Here is a 13,075-nt window from a genome sequence, read left to right on the forward strand (position 1 = left end):
GAGAAAATAAGTATTTCTTTTAAGACTATGAAAAACTGAAAATATTTTAAAATATTTAAAGAATGTATTGTTAATAGTTTGGATAGCAGTAGCAACCATGGGGCTAAAAGTATGCAGCAAATGGTTGCCTGTTGACCTGAAATATTTCAAAAATTTTGAAAGATTAGTAATAAAAAAATGCTATATTTAAAGGTCTAAGAATAGTTCCTCTCTCTGTTGAGTAGTCTTTTGGTTTACTGCCTTGTGTAGTTCAGGGCACACTCATGAGACCAGAGTAATCCTATAATAGAGCCACTGAAATGACCCTATTAGTCCAATTAGTTATGCCAGGCTCTGTTCACACCACACATTCTGAGGAATTTTTGTCCTTGCTTGGCTTCACCCCCAGATTCACCTTGCCCTACATAAGGAGGATGGTCTGCCTGTCTTTCGTTCAGCAGTTGCCCAAGATACTGCTTTCTTCAGAGCTGAAGCCTCTGTGGCAAGGGGCATCTCCCCTCTCACTGGTCAGAGGTGAGAGGTAGGAACTGGATATTCTGGACTGATCTCTGCAGGCCCTTACTTCCAGGAGGAAAAAATAAAGCAGTTACACTAAAATATCCTAAATTAATATGCTAATATAATTCTCAAAATTAGGCCAGAAGGATTACCCAGTTAGCTTATAATGGTCATTTTTAGACATGTGAAATGAACTACTTTTTTCATAATGTCAGTTGAACACTTAGAAGTGGAACATTGTAGAGAGGTATCTAATATTATTGGACATTTTACAGGACTCTATTCAAATTCTAAAGTATTCTTCACAAGGTGCTTGTCCTGTATTTGTTAATACCTAACTTTAATGTTCCCTCCTTTGTAAAACTCTTCCTGGCCCTCCCAACCCTCCCCTCTCTCCCCCTGCCCGGTGCCAGTGGAGAAACAAACATGTGCATACTAACACAAGCCAAGGTAATCACAGCCTTCTTTCTCCCACCTGGTAAATTGTATTTAGTGCAATCTGCAGCACTTTTCCAAATTAAAGAAATAGTTGAGGTTACATATTTACTGTCCAACGTAGACATCTAATTATTTACTAGAAAGGCTTATATTTAGTGTATTTCTTCATAAAAGTCTCTTTAGCAAGGTTGTCTGTGATAGAATTATCACTTACTTTACACTAGAATCTCTGGATCATTTTTGTGCTGAAGGGAGTAAGTTGAGATTGTGGCATGTTGCCCAGACCGTCCAGGTCAAGCTGCTTAAGATTTACCAGGAAAGTCATTGTTGACGCTGCTGTGCTGCGAGAGTTGAGACTGTTACCATTTCAGTCATGAGACTAACTGTTGCCACGGAAACCTGGTGTAACTTGTGTACTTCTTAACAAGGACACTGCAGACAGTAGCTCAAACCCTTGACACATTTGAATGAATTTCTGTTTGTAAATATGCTCTGGCAAAAATACCATTGAATATTTTATTATGTGACAAATTTTTAAATGAGAGAAGCGATAGATCATAACATTTAATTTTAAGGTTAAGAATATTGGCTAAGATGTGTTTAGTTAGCTTGTCTTTCAAATGTTCTGATATGCATTAGTTCCAAGTTCTGTCACCTCTAAATAGAATGTATGGGATCAAAAGAGTGTGTCTCTTTCTAAATGAGAAGAATTTTATAACTATATTATAAATCTGGTGATTTGAGTACTATCTACAATTTTGTTTTGTGTTGCCTTATGTGCATTAGTAGATTAAATAGGCTTAAATGTTGCTGGGTTTGTTTGGGAATATGGGAATAGAGTCAGAAGAGGCTGAGATCCAGTATGTGACTAAATATAGCATCAGCACTAAACAGTAGCCTCTGAGCAGATTGGTGTAACTTGTATTTCATTGCCAAAAACAATCTACATCAAACTCAAGCAACTATCCTTGATAAGTTTATGGTTCAATTGTTAGCATGCTAATCAAGTGATTTTCCAGAGAAGTTAAAAAAAAAAAAAAGTACCTCAGCCAATAAGTTCTTACACAGTTCATCAAATATTTGTTGAACAGCACTATGCTAGGCACTTGGGATATGAAGATCAATAAGAAATGACCCTTACTGTGTGGACACGATGATAGAGGAGTGTGCTAGATTCCAGATAGTACTTGGGTTGGAGACACAGGTGGGGCATAATCCAGTTAGAGGGTGACAGTGGAAAATCCAGGGACAGTTTCCTGGATGAGGTGATACCGGAAATGTGTCTTAAGTTATCAGAACTAAAGGAGGACAGTAGAAGTTGAGGGAAGGAAGTAGAGGGGAAAGGGAGAAGGGTGTTCACAACAGAAGAAATTACGTAAACAAAGGCACAGAAGCAAGAAATATTATGTGTGTTTGAGTGCAGGGGAAAGTGGTTAGGCTAGGAAGTTTAACACTAGAAATAAAATTATTAATTTATAAAAAGTAATCCCTAAAGCATATGTTGATTTTCAAAGCAGATACAGTGATTTTTGTTTAGTTGCTTATTCTATATCTTGAACCAGAACTGGAGCTCAGCTGTTTATGGTGTTCAGTTTAACATAATACTACAAAATTCTTATCTAATTGGGTTGACAACATGTGACTAAGAAAATAAAAGTGAATATTTAGCATAGTGTCTGGTATCTGTCAGGCACTGCACTAGTATTCACTTATATTTCCATCTAGTCTTTTTATGGTTTTATTAACATTTGACTACTTTAAATGTTGTATTCTGAAATATACAACAAATATGTAAGGTTTAAAAATAATAAAATGAGCACCAGAGTATCTACCCAACTTAAGAAAGAATCTTAACATTACCTTAGAAAACTCTCCTGTGGCTCCTCCAGTCACATCCTTGTCTCCCCCCTTCAGAAATATGACTTTTGTGTTAATGTTCCTGTGCTTTTCATCCTAATTTACTAACTATATTTGCTTTCCTAAATAATATATTTATTGTATTGTTTGGTTTTATTCTTTCATTTATATCACATTTATTTGCTTTCTGGAATTTGCTTTTTTTGCACAACACCAATATGTATGTTTAACAATAATTCATTCTTACTTCTGTATGGTATTTATTTACTTATCTGCTTTACTATCTATGGACATTGCTGGTGTGTTTTCTAGTTCTTGCTATTTTGAGCTTCTAATGAACATTCTGATATTGTTTCTGGTGCTCATATGTAAAAGTATCTCTAGAGTCTGTACTTAAGAGTAGAATTACTGGGTTAACTTCACTGGGTTAACAAATTATTTCTGGAAGTAGTGTATGAATTAACCTGATCAGCCATACATCCATTCCTCCTGCTTCACGTCATTCTCAGATGTTTGTGTTATCTGACTTTTAAATTTTGCTAATCTGAAGACTATTATATGGTATCCTATTGTGGTTTTAATTTGCATTACCTTCATTACTAATGAGGTTGTATATCTTTTCAATTTTAATTGGCCATCTCAGTTTCTTCATTTGTGAATAGCCTGTTACGTCCATTTTGTTATTGTTTGTTTATCTTTTCTTATTGATTGTAAATGTTATTTACATATTACAAACTACTGCTCCACTCTTTGGTTTGTCTTTTCACTTGTTTGCTATCTCTTGAGAACATTCTTAATTTAAATACACTAAAATTTATCAGCTTTTTTTTTTTTTTTTCTGTATGGTTTACCCTTTAACGTCTTGCTTAGAAAGTCCTTACCTACTCTGAGGTCACAAATATATTCCCCTATATTTTCTTTCATGTGCTTTAGAATTTTTCCTTTTACATTTAAGTTCATGTTCTATCAGGAATTGATTTTTATGTTTGGAGTAAGGTGAATCCAGTTTCATTTTTTTCATTTTCATCCATTTTCATTTTTTCCATTTTGATAATTATCCTGACCCTCTTTATTCAAAAGATGAAACTTTTCTCCAGTGATATTTAAGTGTTTTGTCCAGTAGAAATTTGTATTGTATTTCTTATATTCTTCCTGGTATTCATATGTAAAAAATATCTCTAGATTCTATACTTAAGAGTAGAATCACTGGGTTAACTTCACTGGGTTAACAAATTACTTCTGAAAGTAGTTGTATGAATTATCCTGATCAGCCATACATCCATTCCTCTTGCTTCACATTCATCATATGTTTACTATGTGGATATATCTCACATAAATTTTTCCAAATAGGTAATAAGTTGTCTGAACTTTATTTTTTAAATAATCCATCTTTTCCTATTGATTTGAAGTGTCACCTTTAACATATATTGAATTCTGACATTATTGCCTTTGTTTCTGGGTATTGTTCTATTCCCTTCAAAGGTGTGGCTATACTTGCCACTGCCATTCTAATGTAATTTTTGAGATTTCATTGTACATTTAATATCTGGCTGTGCCTCAACATAGTAATAGTCCTCACTTTATTCTTCTGTCCTCGCCCTACCCCACTCACCAGTTTAAGGTTAGGAATTTAGCTCTTTTATACTGCCACCAACACAGTCAATCTCATCTCCTCTTCCACTCCCTTCCCCCCATCTCTATTTTTATTAAAATAATATTGGGTTACAGAGATGATAATTTTTACATTATAGAGTTTCTTTTCCAAGAACAGTTATTTTACATTTGCAAGCAGGCAAATATTTATGATCATTTGGCTTTATAATATATCTCTTTGACTGTTGCATCTCTCACCATCAATCTTTTTATGCTATCATTTCCCAGTGCATATGTGCTTAATTTTACTTCCTAGGCAATTGAACTGGGCAGTGGATTTTAGAAGCAGTTAAGTTGTCAGTTTAGAAATAGTGTTAGGATGACCAGTGGGCAGGATATGCTAACTGATTAGGTGAGGGTTAAAGAAGAGGAAGAAATATAAGAGGTCTCCTAGGACCTGACTACTCCATTGGGTTGTAATGAGAATCAAGCAGTGAAGTAGTTAAAGTCACTTTAAAGATTTATAGGAGGACCTTGAAGATGGCAGAGGAGTAAGATGTGGAGATCACCTTCCTCCCCACAAATACATCAGAAATACATCTCATTGTGGAACAACTCCTACAGAACACCTAGTGAATGCTGGCAGAAGACCTCAGGCTTCCCAAGAGGGTCTTGGTGCTCCGGCCGGTGTCAGACCTGAGCCTCTGAGGTGGGAGAGCCGAGTTCAGGACATTGAACCACCAGAGACCTCTGGGTCCCTCATAATATCAATTGGCAAGAGCTCTCTCAGAGATCTCCATCTCAACGCTAAGACCCAGCTCCACTCAACAAGCAGCAAGCTCCAGTGCTGGACACCCCATGCAAACAACTAGCAAGACAGGAACACAACCCCACCCATTAGCAGACAGGCTGCCTAAAATCAGAATAAGTTCACAGACACCCCAAAACTCACCACTGGACGTGGTCCTTCCCACCAGAAAGACAAGATCCAACCTCAACCACCAGAACACAGGCACCAGTCCCCTCCATCAGGAGGCCTGCACAACCCACTGAACCAACCTTACCCACTGGGGGCAGACACCAAAAACAACGGGAACTACACACCTGCAGCTGGTGAAAAGGAGACCCCAAACACAGTAAGTTAAGCAAAATGAGAAGACAGAGAAATATGCAGCAGATGAAGGAGCAAAGTAAAAACCCACGAGACCAAACAAATGAAGAGGAAATAGGCAGTCTACCTGAAAAAGAATTCAGAGTAATGATAGTAAAGATGATACAAAATCTTGGAAATAGAATGGAGAAAATACAAGAAACGTTTAACAAGGACCTAGAAGAACTAAAGCACAAACAAACAATGATGAACAACACAATAAATGAAGTTAAAAATTCTCTGGAAGAAATCAGTAGCAGAATAACTGAGGCAGAAAAATGGATAAGTGACCTGGAAGATAAAATAGTGGAAATAACTACCACAGAACAGAATAAAGAAAAAAGAATGAAAAGAATTGAGGACATTCTCAGAGACCTCTGGGACAACATTAAACACACCAACATTCAAATTATAGGGGCCCCAGAAGAAGAAGAGAAAAAGAAAGGGACTGAGAAAATATTTGAAGAGGTTATAGTTGAAAAGTTCCCTAATATGGGAAAGGAAATAGTCACTCAAGTCCAGGAAGCACAGAGAGTCCCATATAGGATAAATCCAAGGAGAAACACGCCAAGACACATATTAGTCAAACTATCAAAAATTAAATACGGAGAAAAAATATTAAAAGCAGCAAGGGAAGAGCAACAAATAACATACAAGGGAATCCCCATAAGGTTAGCAGCTGATCTTTCAGCAGAAACTCTGCAAACCAGAAGGGTGCGTAAGGACATATTTAAAGTGATGAAAGGGAAAAACCTACAACCAAGCTTACTCTACCCAGCAAAAATCTCGTTCAGATTTGACAGAGAAATTAAAACCTTTACAGACAAGCAAAAGCTAAGAGAATTCAACACCACCAAACCAGCTTTACAACAAATGCTAAAGGAACTTCTCTAGGCAGGAAACACAAGAGAAGGAAAAGTCCTACAAAAACAAACCAAAACAATTAAGAAAATGGTAATAGGAACATACATATCGATAATTACCTTAAATGTAAATGGATTAAATGCTTCAACCAAAAGACACAGACTCACTGAATGGTTACAAAAACAAGACCTGTACATATGCTGTCTACAAGAGACCCACTTCAGACCTAGGGACACATACAGACTGAAAGTGAGAGGATGGAAAAAGATATTCCATGCAAATGGAAATCAAAAGAAAGCTGGAGTAGCAATTCTCATATCAGACAAAATAGACTTTAAAATAAAGACTATTACAAAAGACAAAGAAGGACACTACATAATGATCAAGGGATCAATCCAAGAAGAAGATATAACAATTGTAAATATTTATGCACCCAACATAGGAGTACCTCAATATATAAGGCAAATGCTAACAGCCATAAAAGGGGAAATTGACAGTAACACAATCATAGTAGAGGACTTTAACATCACACTTTCACCAATGGACAGGTCATCCAAAATGAAAATAAATAAGGAAACACAACCTTTAAATGATACATTAAACAAGATGGACTTAATTGATATTTATAGGACATTCCATCCAAAAACAACAGAATACACTTTCTTCTCAAGTGCTCATGGAACATTCTCCAGGACAGATCATATCTTGGGTCACAAATCAAGCCTTGGTAAAATTAAGAAAATTGAAATCGTATCAAGTACCTTTTCCGACCACAACGCTATGAGACTAGGTATCAATTACACGAAAAAATCTGTAAAAAATACAAACACATGGAGGCTAAAGAATACACTACTAAATAACCAAAACATCACTGAAGAAATCAAAGAGGAAATCAAAAAATACCTAGAAACAAATGACAATGAAAACACGATGGCCCAAAGCCTATGGGATGCATCAAAAGCAGTTGTAAGAGGGTAATTTATACCAGTACAGTCCTACCTCAAGAAACAAGAAACATCTCAAATAAACAACCTAACCTTACACCTAAAGCAGTTAGAGAAAAAAGAACTAAAAACCCCCAAAAGTTAGCAGAAGAAATCCTAAAGATCAGATCAGAAATAATTGAAAAAGAAATGAAGAAAACAATAGCAAAGATCAATGAAACTAAAAGCTGGTTGTTTGAGAAGATAAAATTGATAAACCATTAGCCAGACTCATCAAGAAAAAAGAGAGAAGACTCAACAGAATTACAAATGAAAAAGGAAAAGTAACAACGAGCACTGCAGAAATACAAAGGATCATAAGAGATTACTACAAGCAACTATATGCCAATAAAATGGACAACCTGGAAGAAATGGACCAATTCTTAGAAAAGTACAATCTTCCGAGACTGAACCAGGAAGAAATAGAAAATATAAACAGACCAATCGCAAACACTGAAATTGAAACTGTGATTAAAAATCTTCCAACAAACAAAAGCCCATGAGCAAATGGCTTCACAGGTGAATTCTATCAAACATTTAGAGAAGAGCTAACACCTATCCTTCTCAAACCCTTCCAAAATATAGCAGAAGGTGGAACACTTCCAAACTCATTCTACGAGGCCACTATCACCTTTATCCAAAACCAGAGAAAGATGCCACAAAAAAAGAAAACTACAGGCCAATATCACTGATGAACATAGATGCAAAAATCCTCAACAAAATGCTAGCAAACAGTATCCAACAGCACATTAAAAGGATCACACACCATGATCAAGTGGGGTTTATCCCAGGGTTGCAAGGATTCTTCAATATACGGAAATCAATCAAAGTGACACACCATATTAACAAACTGAAGGACAAAAATCATATGATAATCTAAATAGATGCAGAAAAAGATTTTGACAGGATTCAACACCCATTTATGTTAAAAACTCTCCAGAAAGTAGGCATAGAGGGAACTTACCTCAACATAATGAAGGCCATATAGGACAAACCCACAGCAAACATCATTCTCAGTGATGAAAAACTGAAACAATTTCCACTAAGATGAGGAGCAAGACAAGGTTGCCCACTCTCACTGCTGTTATTCAACATAATTTTGGAAGTTTTAGCCACAGCAATCAGAGAAGAAAAAGAAATAAAAGGAATCCAAATCAGAAAAGAAGAAGTAAAGCTGTCACTGTTTGCAGATGACATGATCCTATACACAGAATCCTAAAGATGCTACCAGAAAACTCCTAGAGCTAATCAATGAATTTGGTAAAGTAGCAAGATACAAAATTAATGCACAGAAATCTCTTGCATTCCTATACACTAATGATGAAAAATCTGAAAGAGTAATTAAGGAAACACTCCCATTTACCATTGCAACAAAAAAATAAAATACCTAGGAATAAACCTACCTAAGGAGACAAAAGACCTGTAGGCAGAAAACTATAAGACACTGATGAAAGAAATTAAAGATGATACAAATAGATGGAGTGATATACCATGTTCTTGGATTGGAAGAATCAACATTGTGAAAATTACTCTACTACCCAATGCAATCTACAGATTCAATGCAATCCCTATCAAGCTACCACTGGCATTTTTCACAGAACTAGAACAAAAAATTTCACAATTCATATGGAAACACAAAAGACCCCGAATAGCCAAAGCAATCATGAGAAAGAAAAACGGAGCTGGAGGAATCAGGCTCCCTGACTTCAGACTATACTACAAAGCTACAGTAATCAAGGCAGTATGTTACTGGCACTATAACAGAAATATAGAACAATGGAACAAGATAGAAAGCCCATAGATAAACCCACGCACATATGGTCACCTTATCTTTGATAAAGGAGGCAAGAGTATACAGTGGAGAAAAGACAGCCTCTTCAATAAGTGGTGCTGGGAAAACTGGACAGCTACATGTAAAAGAATGAAATTAGAACACTCCCTAACACTATACACAAACATAAACTCAAAATGGATTAAAGACCTAAATGTAAGACCGGACACTATAAAACTCTTAGAGGAAAACATAGGCAGAACACTCTATGACATAAATCACCGCAAGATTCTTTTTGACCCACCTCCTAGAGAAATGGAAGTAAAAACAAAAATAAACAAATGGGACCTAATGAAACTTAAAAGCTTTTGCACAGCAAAGGAAACCATAAACAAGACGAAAAGACAACCCTCAGAATGGGAGAAAATATTTGCAAACGAAGCAACTGACAAAGGATTAGTCTCCAAAATATACAAGCAACTCATGCAGCTCAATATCAATAAAACAAACAACCAAATCCAAAAATGGGCAGAGCCCTAAATAGACATTTCTCCAAAGAAGATATATAGATTGCCAACAAACACATGGAAAGATGCTCAGCATCACTAATCATTAGAGAAATGCAAATCAAAACTACCATGATGTATCACCTCACACTGGTCAGAATGGCCATCATCAAAAATCTACAAGCAATAAATGCTGGAGAGCGTGTGGAGTAAAGGGAACCCTCTTGCATTGTTGGTGGGAATGTATATTGATACAGCCACTATGGGGAACAGTATGGGGGTTCCTTACAAAACTAAAAATAGAACTACCATATGACCCAGCGATCTCACTACTGGGCATATACCCTGAGAAAACCATAATTCAAAATGTGTCATGTACCACAATGTTCATTGCAGCTCTATTCACAATAGCCAGGACATTGAAGCAACCTAAGTGTCCATCGACAGGTGAATGGATAAAGAAGATGTGGCACATATATACAATGGAATATTACTCAACCATAAAAAGAAATGAAATTGAGTTTTTTGTAGTGAGGTGGATGGACCTAGGGTCTCTCATACAGAGTGAAGTAAGTCAGGAAGAGAATAACAAATACCGTATGCTATCACATGTATATGGAATCTAAAAAAGAAAAAAAAAATGGTTCTGAAAAACCTAGGGGCAAGGCAGGAATAAAGATACAGACTTAGAGAATGGACTTGAGGACACGGGGAGGCAGAAGGGTAAGCTTGGACGAAGTGAGAGAGTGGCATGGACATATATACACTACCAAATGTAAAATAGAGAGCTAGTGGGAAGCAGCCGTATAGCACATGGAGATCAGCTCTGTTCTTTGTGATCACCTAGAGGGGTGGGATAGGCAGGGTTGCAGGGAGACGCAAGAGGGAGGGGATATGGGGATATATATATATATATATATATATATATATATATATATATATATATATATACACATACACACATATAGCTGATTCACTTTGTTATACATCAGAAAGTAGCACAACATTGTAAAGCAATTATACTCCAATAAAGATGTTAAAAAAAAAGATTTATAAAACACATGTAATATATGGTGTGTTAGTGTTCATGCCTTTGTGAGAACTGAAATTTCAACTAATGAAATTATTACAATGACCAATGAGAAATATTGAACAAGTCATTTTATACCTCTGTGGCTCAGTTTTTTTGTCTGTAAAATGGATAGGCATGCAAATAAGTGGTAGACCATAGTCTCTTAACTTTTATGATTCCATGAAAATATGAAATAATTCTTATTAAAATGATCATTTTATTTTCTTCTCCCATCCTTAGAATGAGCTACCGTTTAAGAGATGCCACTGGTTTTCAATAAATGGAAAGGAATACTAAGTTACAGTTTTATCAGTTAGTTGTATTTTGTCTGTAACACCCTCTGAAATAGAAAAGTACTTAATGAGGTCATCTAACAAAATGAATGAATTCTACTTTGCCTTTAGTGTTAATCTTTCAGTGCTACAGAATGTGCTGTTGGAGGGATAACAAAGCCCCCTTAATATCTAACCACAAACACAATGAATAAAAAATGCACTGATTTAATTTAGAAAATGTATTGTAAACATTGGAGATTAAAAGTATTTAAATGGAAATTTTCTTACCACTGTGCAATTGCCTTCACAACACATATCTCAAGGGAACATTTTACCCAGTTAATTAGTTAAGTTAGTTTATAGTTCTAAAAAAAAAAAAAAAAAAACTCACATTGACTCCAAATTTAAATATATACAGTATTAATCTTGCCCATTCAGCTATATAGCACACTTGCAAATAATCATAATTTGGCATTATTCTAAAAAGAGCTTAAATTTTCATTTCTAGATCATGGTTGTCACAAGACTGATGGTGAGTCCCAGAAAGATAACAACAGAGACAAAGCATTTAAGTTCCTTTAATGTAGATAAAGATTATAAAAAAAGGTAACTGCTCACAGTAAATTCCATAGAGCGGAGGACTCAGTCATATGCTCTAAGCAGGAAGAGCGCCCTTCCCTGGTCCTCAGGTGTCCACAGGCCCTCATCACAGTAAGCATCCCATCAGATTTGAGAGTTACTCCTCACCTCACACATGCTCACCTACCTGCCCACATCTTTCTAGATATACTTATTATGACCCCTCCCAACTGTTCTGGAGACTCTGGTGATAAGTCCTCCTGCTCTTCAGTTACAGATCAGATAAACAACTCTGGCATTTTCAGTGTGTACTGTGAACTAGAAGAATGGAAGGTCAGTTTTTCAGGCATACCCCCTTTCAAGCCCAAGGTCTGTTTTTTACAACTGGAAAGAATTGGTTGTTCTTAGATACATACACATACACATGTGTAGTAGTAAGTGATTTTATAAAGTTATTGTGGTTTAAACAGAGCACATGTGTGTATGTGTATGCGTGTGTATACATATATAAAAAGTACCATTGGGTTAACTCAAGATTATGGAATCTGAAGTCAGAGAAACTTCACTAGCTGTGTTATGTTGAACAAGTGACTTAAAACTCTCTGAGTATCAGTTGCCTTACCTGTGGAAAGGAGATAGTAGTAGCTACTGCCCAGAGTATCATGATGATTAAATGAATTAGAGTATATTAGGCGTTTAATACAGTATCTATATCAGAGTAAGCACTTGAAAACTGTTAGCTATTTTTAATCACTGTTTTTGTGGATTCAGGATTTCTTGAAAATGTCATCCCTTTTCATTTTCCTTGTCCTTTTGAGCTGGCCGAGTTTTAACCTAGTATCTTTTTCATCTTCTATGAAGTTTTCTTAAATTTTAAAATAGCAAAATAATATAGCAGATTTATAGCAGTAGGAAAAAAATGAAATATAAAATTATCTTAACCTTTGGGACAAAAATTTGCACATGTTATTCACTGTTCAAAATACTGTCTGACTTATCACTGGATTTACCAGAGTATTAAAATCGTCAATTAGAAAAGATTTTTTTCTGTTCTATTCAAATATAGATTTACAAAGAATATTATTTGATAAAGAATTATTAGTAGTAACTGATTTTATAAAGTTATGAAGGTTTAAACGGCACATTTATCAGGTAGAAGACACATATATCATATATTTTATAATATTGTTACTGAAATTTGTCTTTAAAAATTAACATTTCCTTATAGCATTCTATTTCTAGATATTTACCTTTGGTACACTATGACAGTGACCCCATAATCTCATGTTTATGAACTCAATAGAAAATTCTTGTTGCACTCTGTATTTTTGTGTTAAGAATAATTTTGTTTTAAATTTAACTTCCAAGTTACACATTCCTTTGTTTCAGAACCTCTGCTCTCCAAAGTATCTGTGGAAATGTTTTTTTCAGTTATTTGTTGGTGTCTCATTCCAAGACCCCCAAGGTTTATCCTGTGCTTTTTGAGTTA

The 13,075-nt window shown here is 35.6% G+C and overlaps 1 protein-coding gene across 11 annotated transcripts in view; it reads left to right on the plus strand.

Moving 5' to 3' along the window:
* ARB2A (ARB2 cotranscriptional regulator A) overlaps positions 1 to 13,075 on the plus strand; it is a 432,252-nt gene that overhangs the window by 196,321 nt on the left and 222,856 nt on the right. The gene's annotated exons all lie outside the window — the stretch shown is intronic.

The sequence above is a fragment of the Balaenoptera physalus genome (assembly GCF_965194825.1).
Source record: "Balaenoptera physalus genome assembly, chromosome: 3".
Classification (NCBI taxonomy): Eukaryota; Metazoa; Chordata; class Mammalia; order Artiodactyla; family Balaenopteridae; genus Balaenoptera; species Balaenoptera physalus.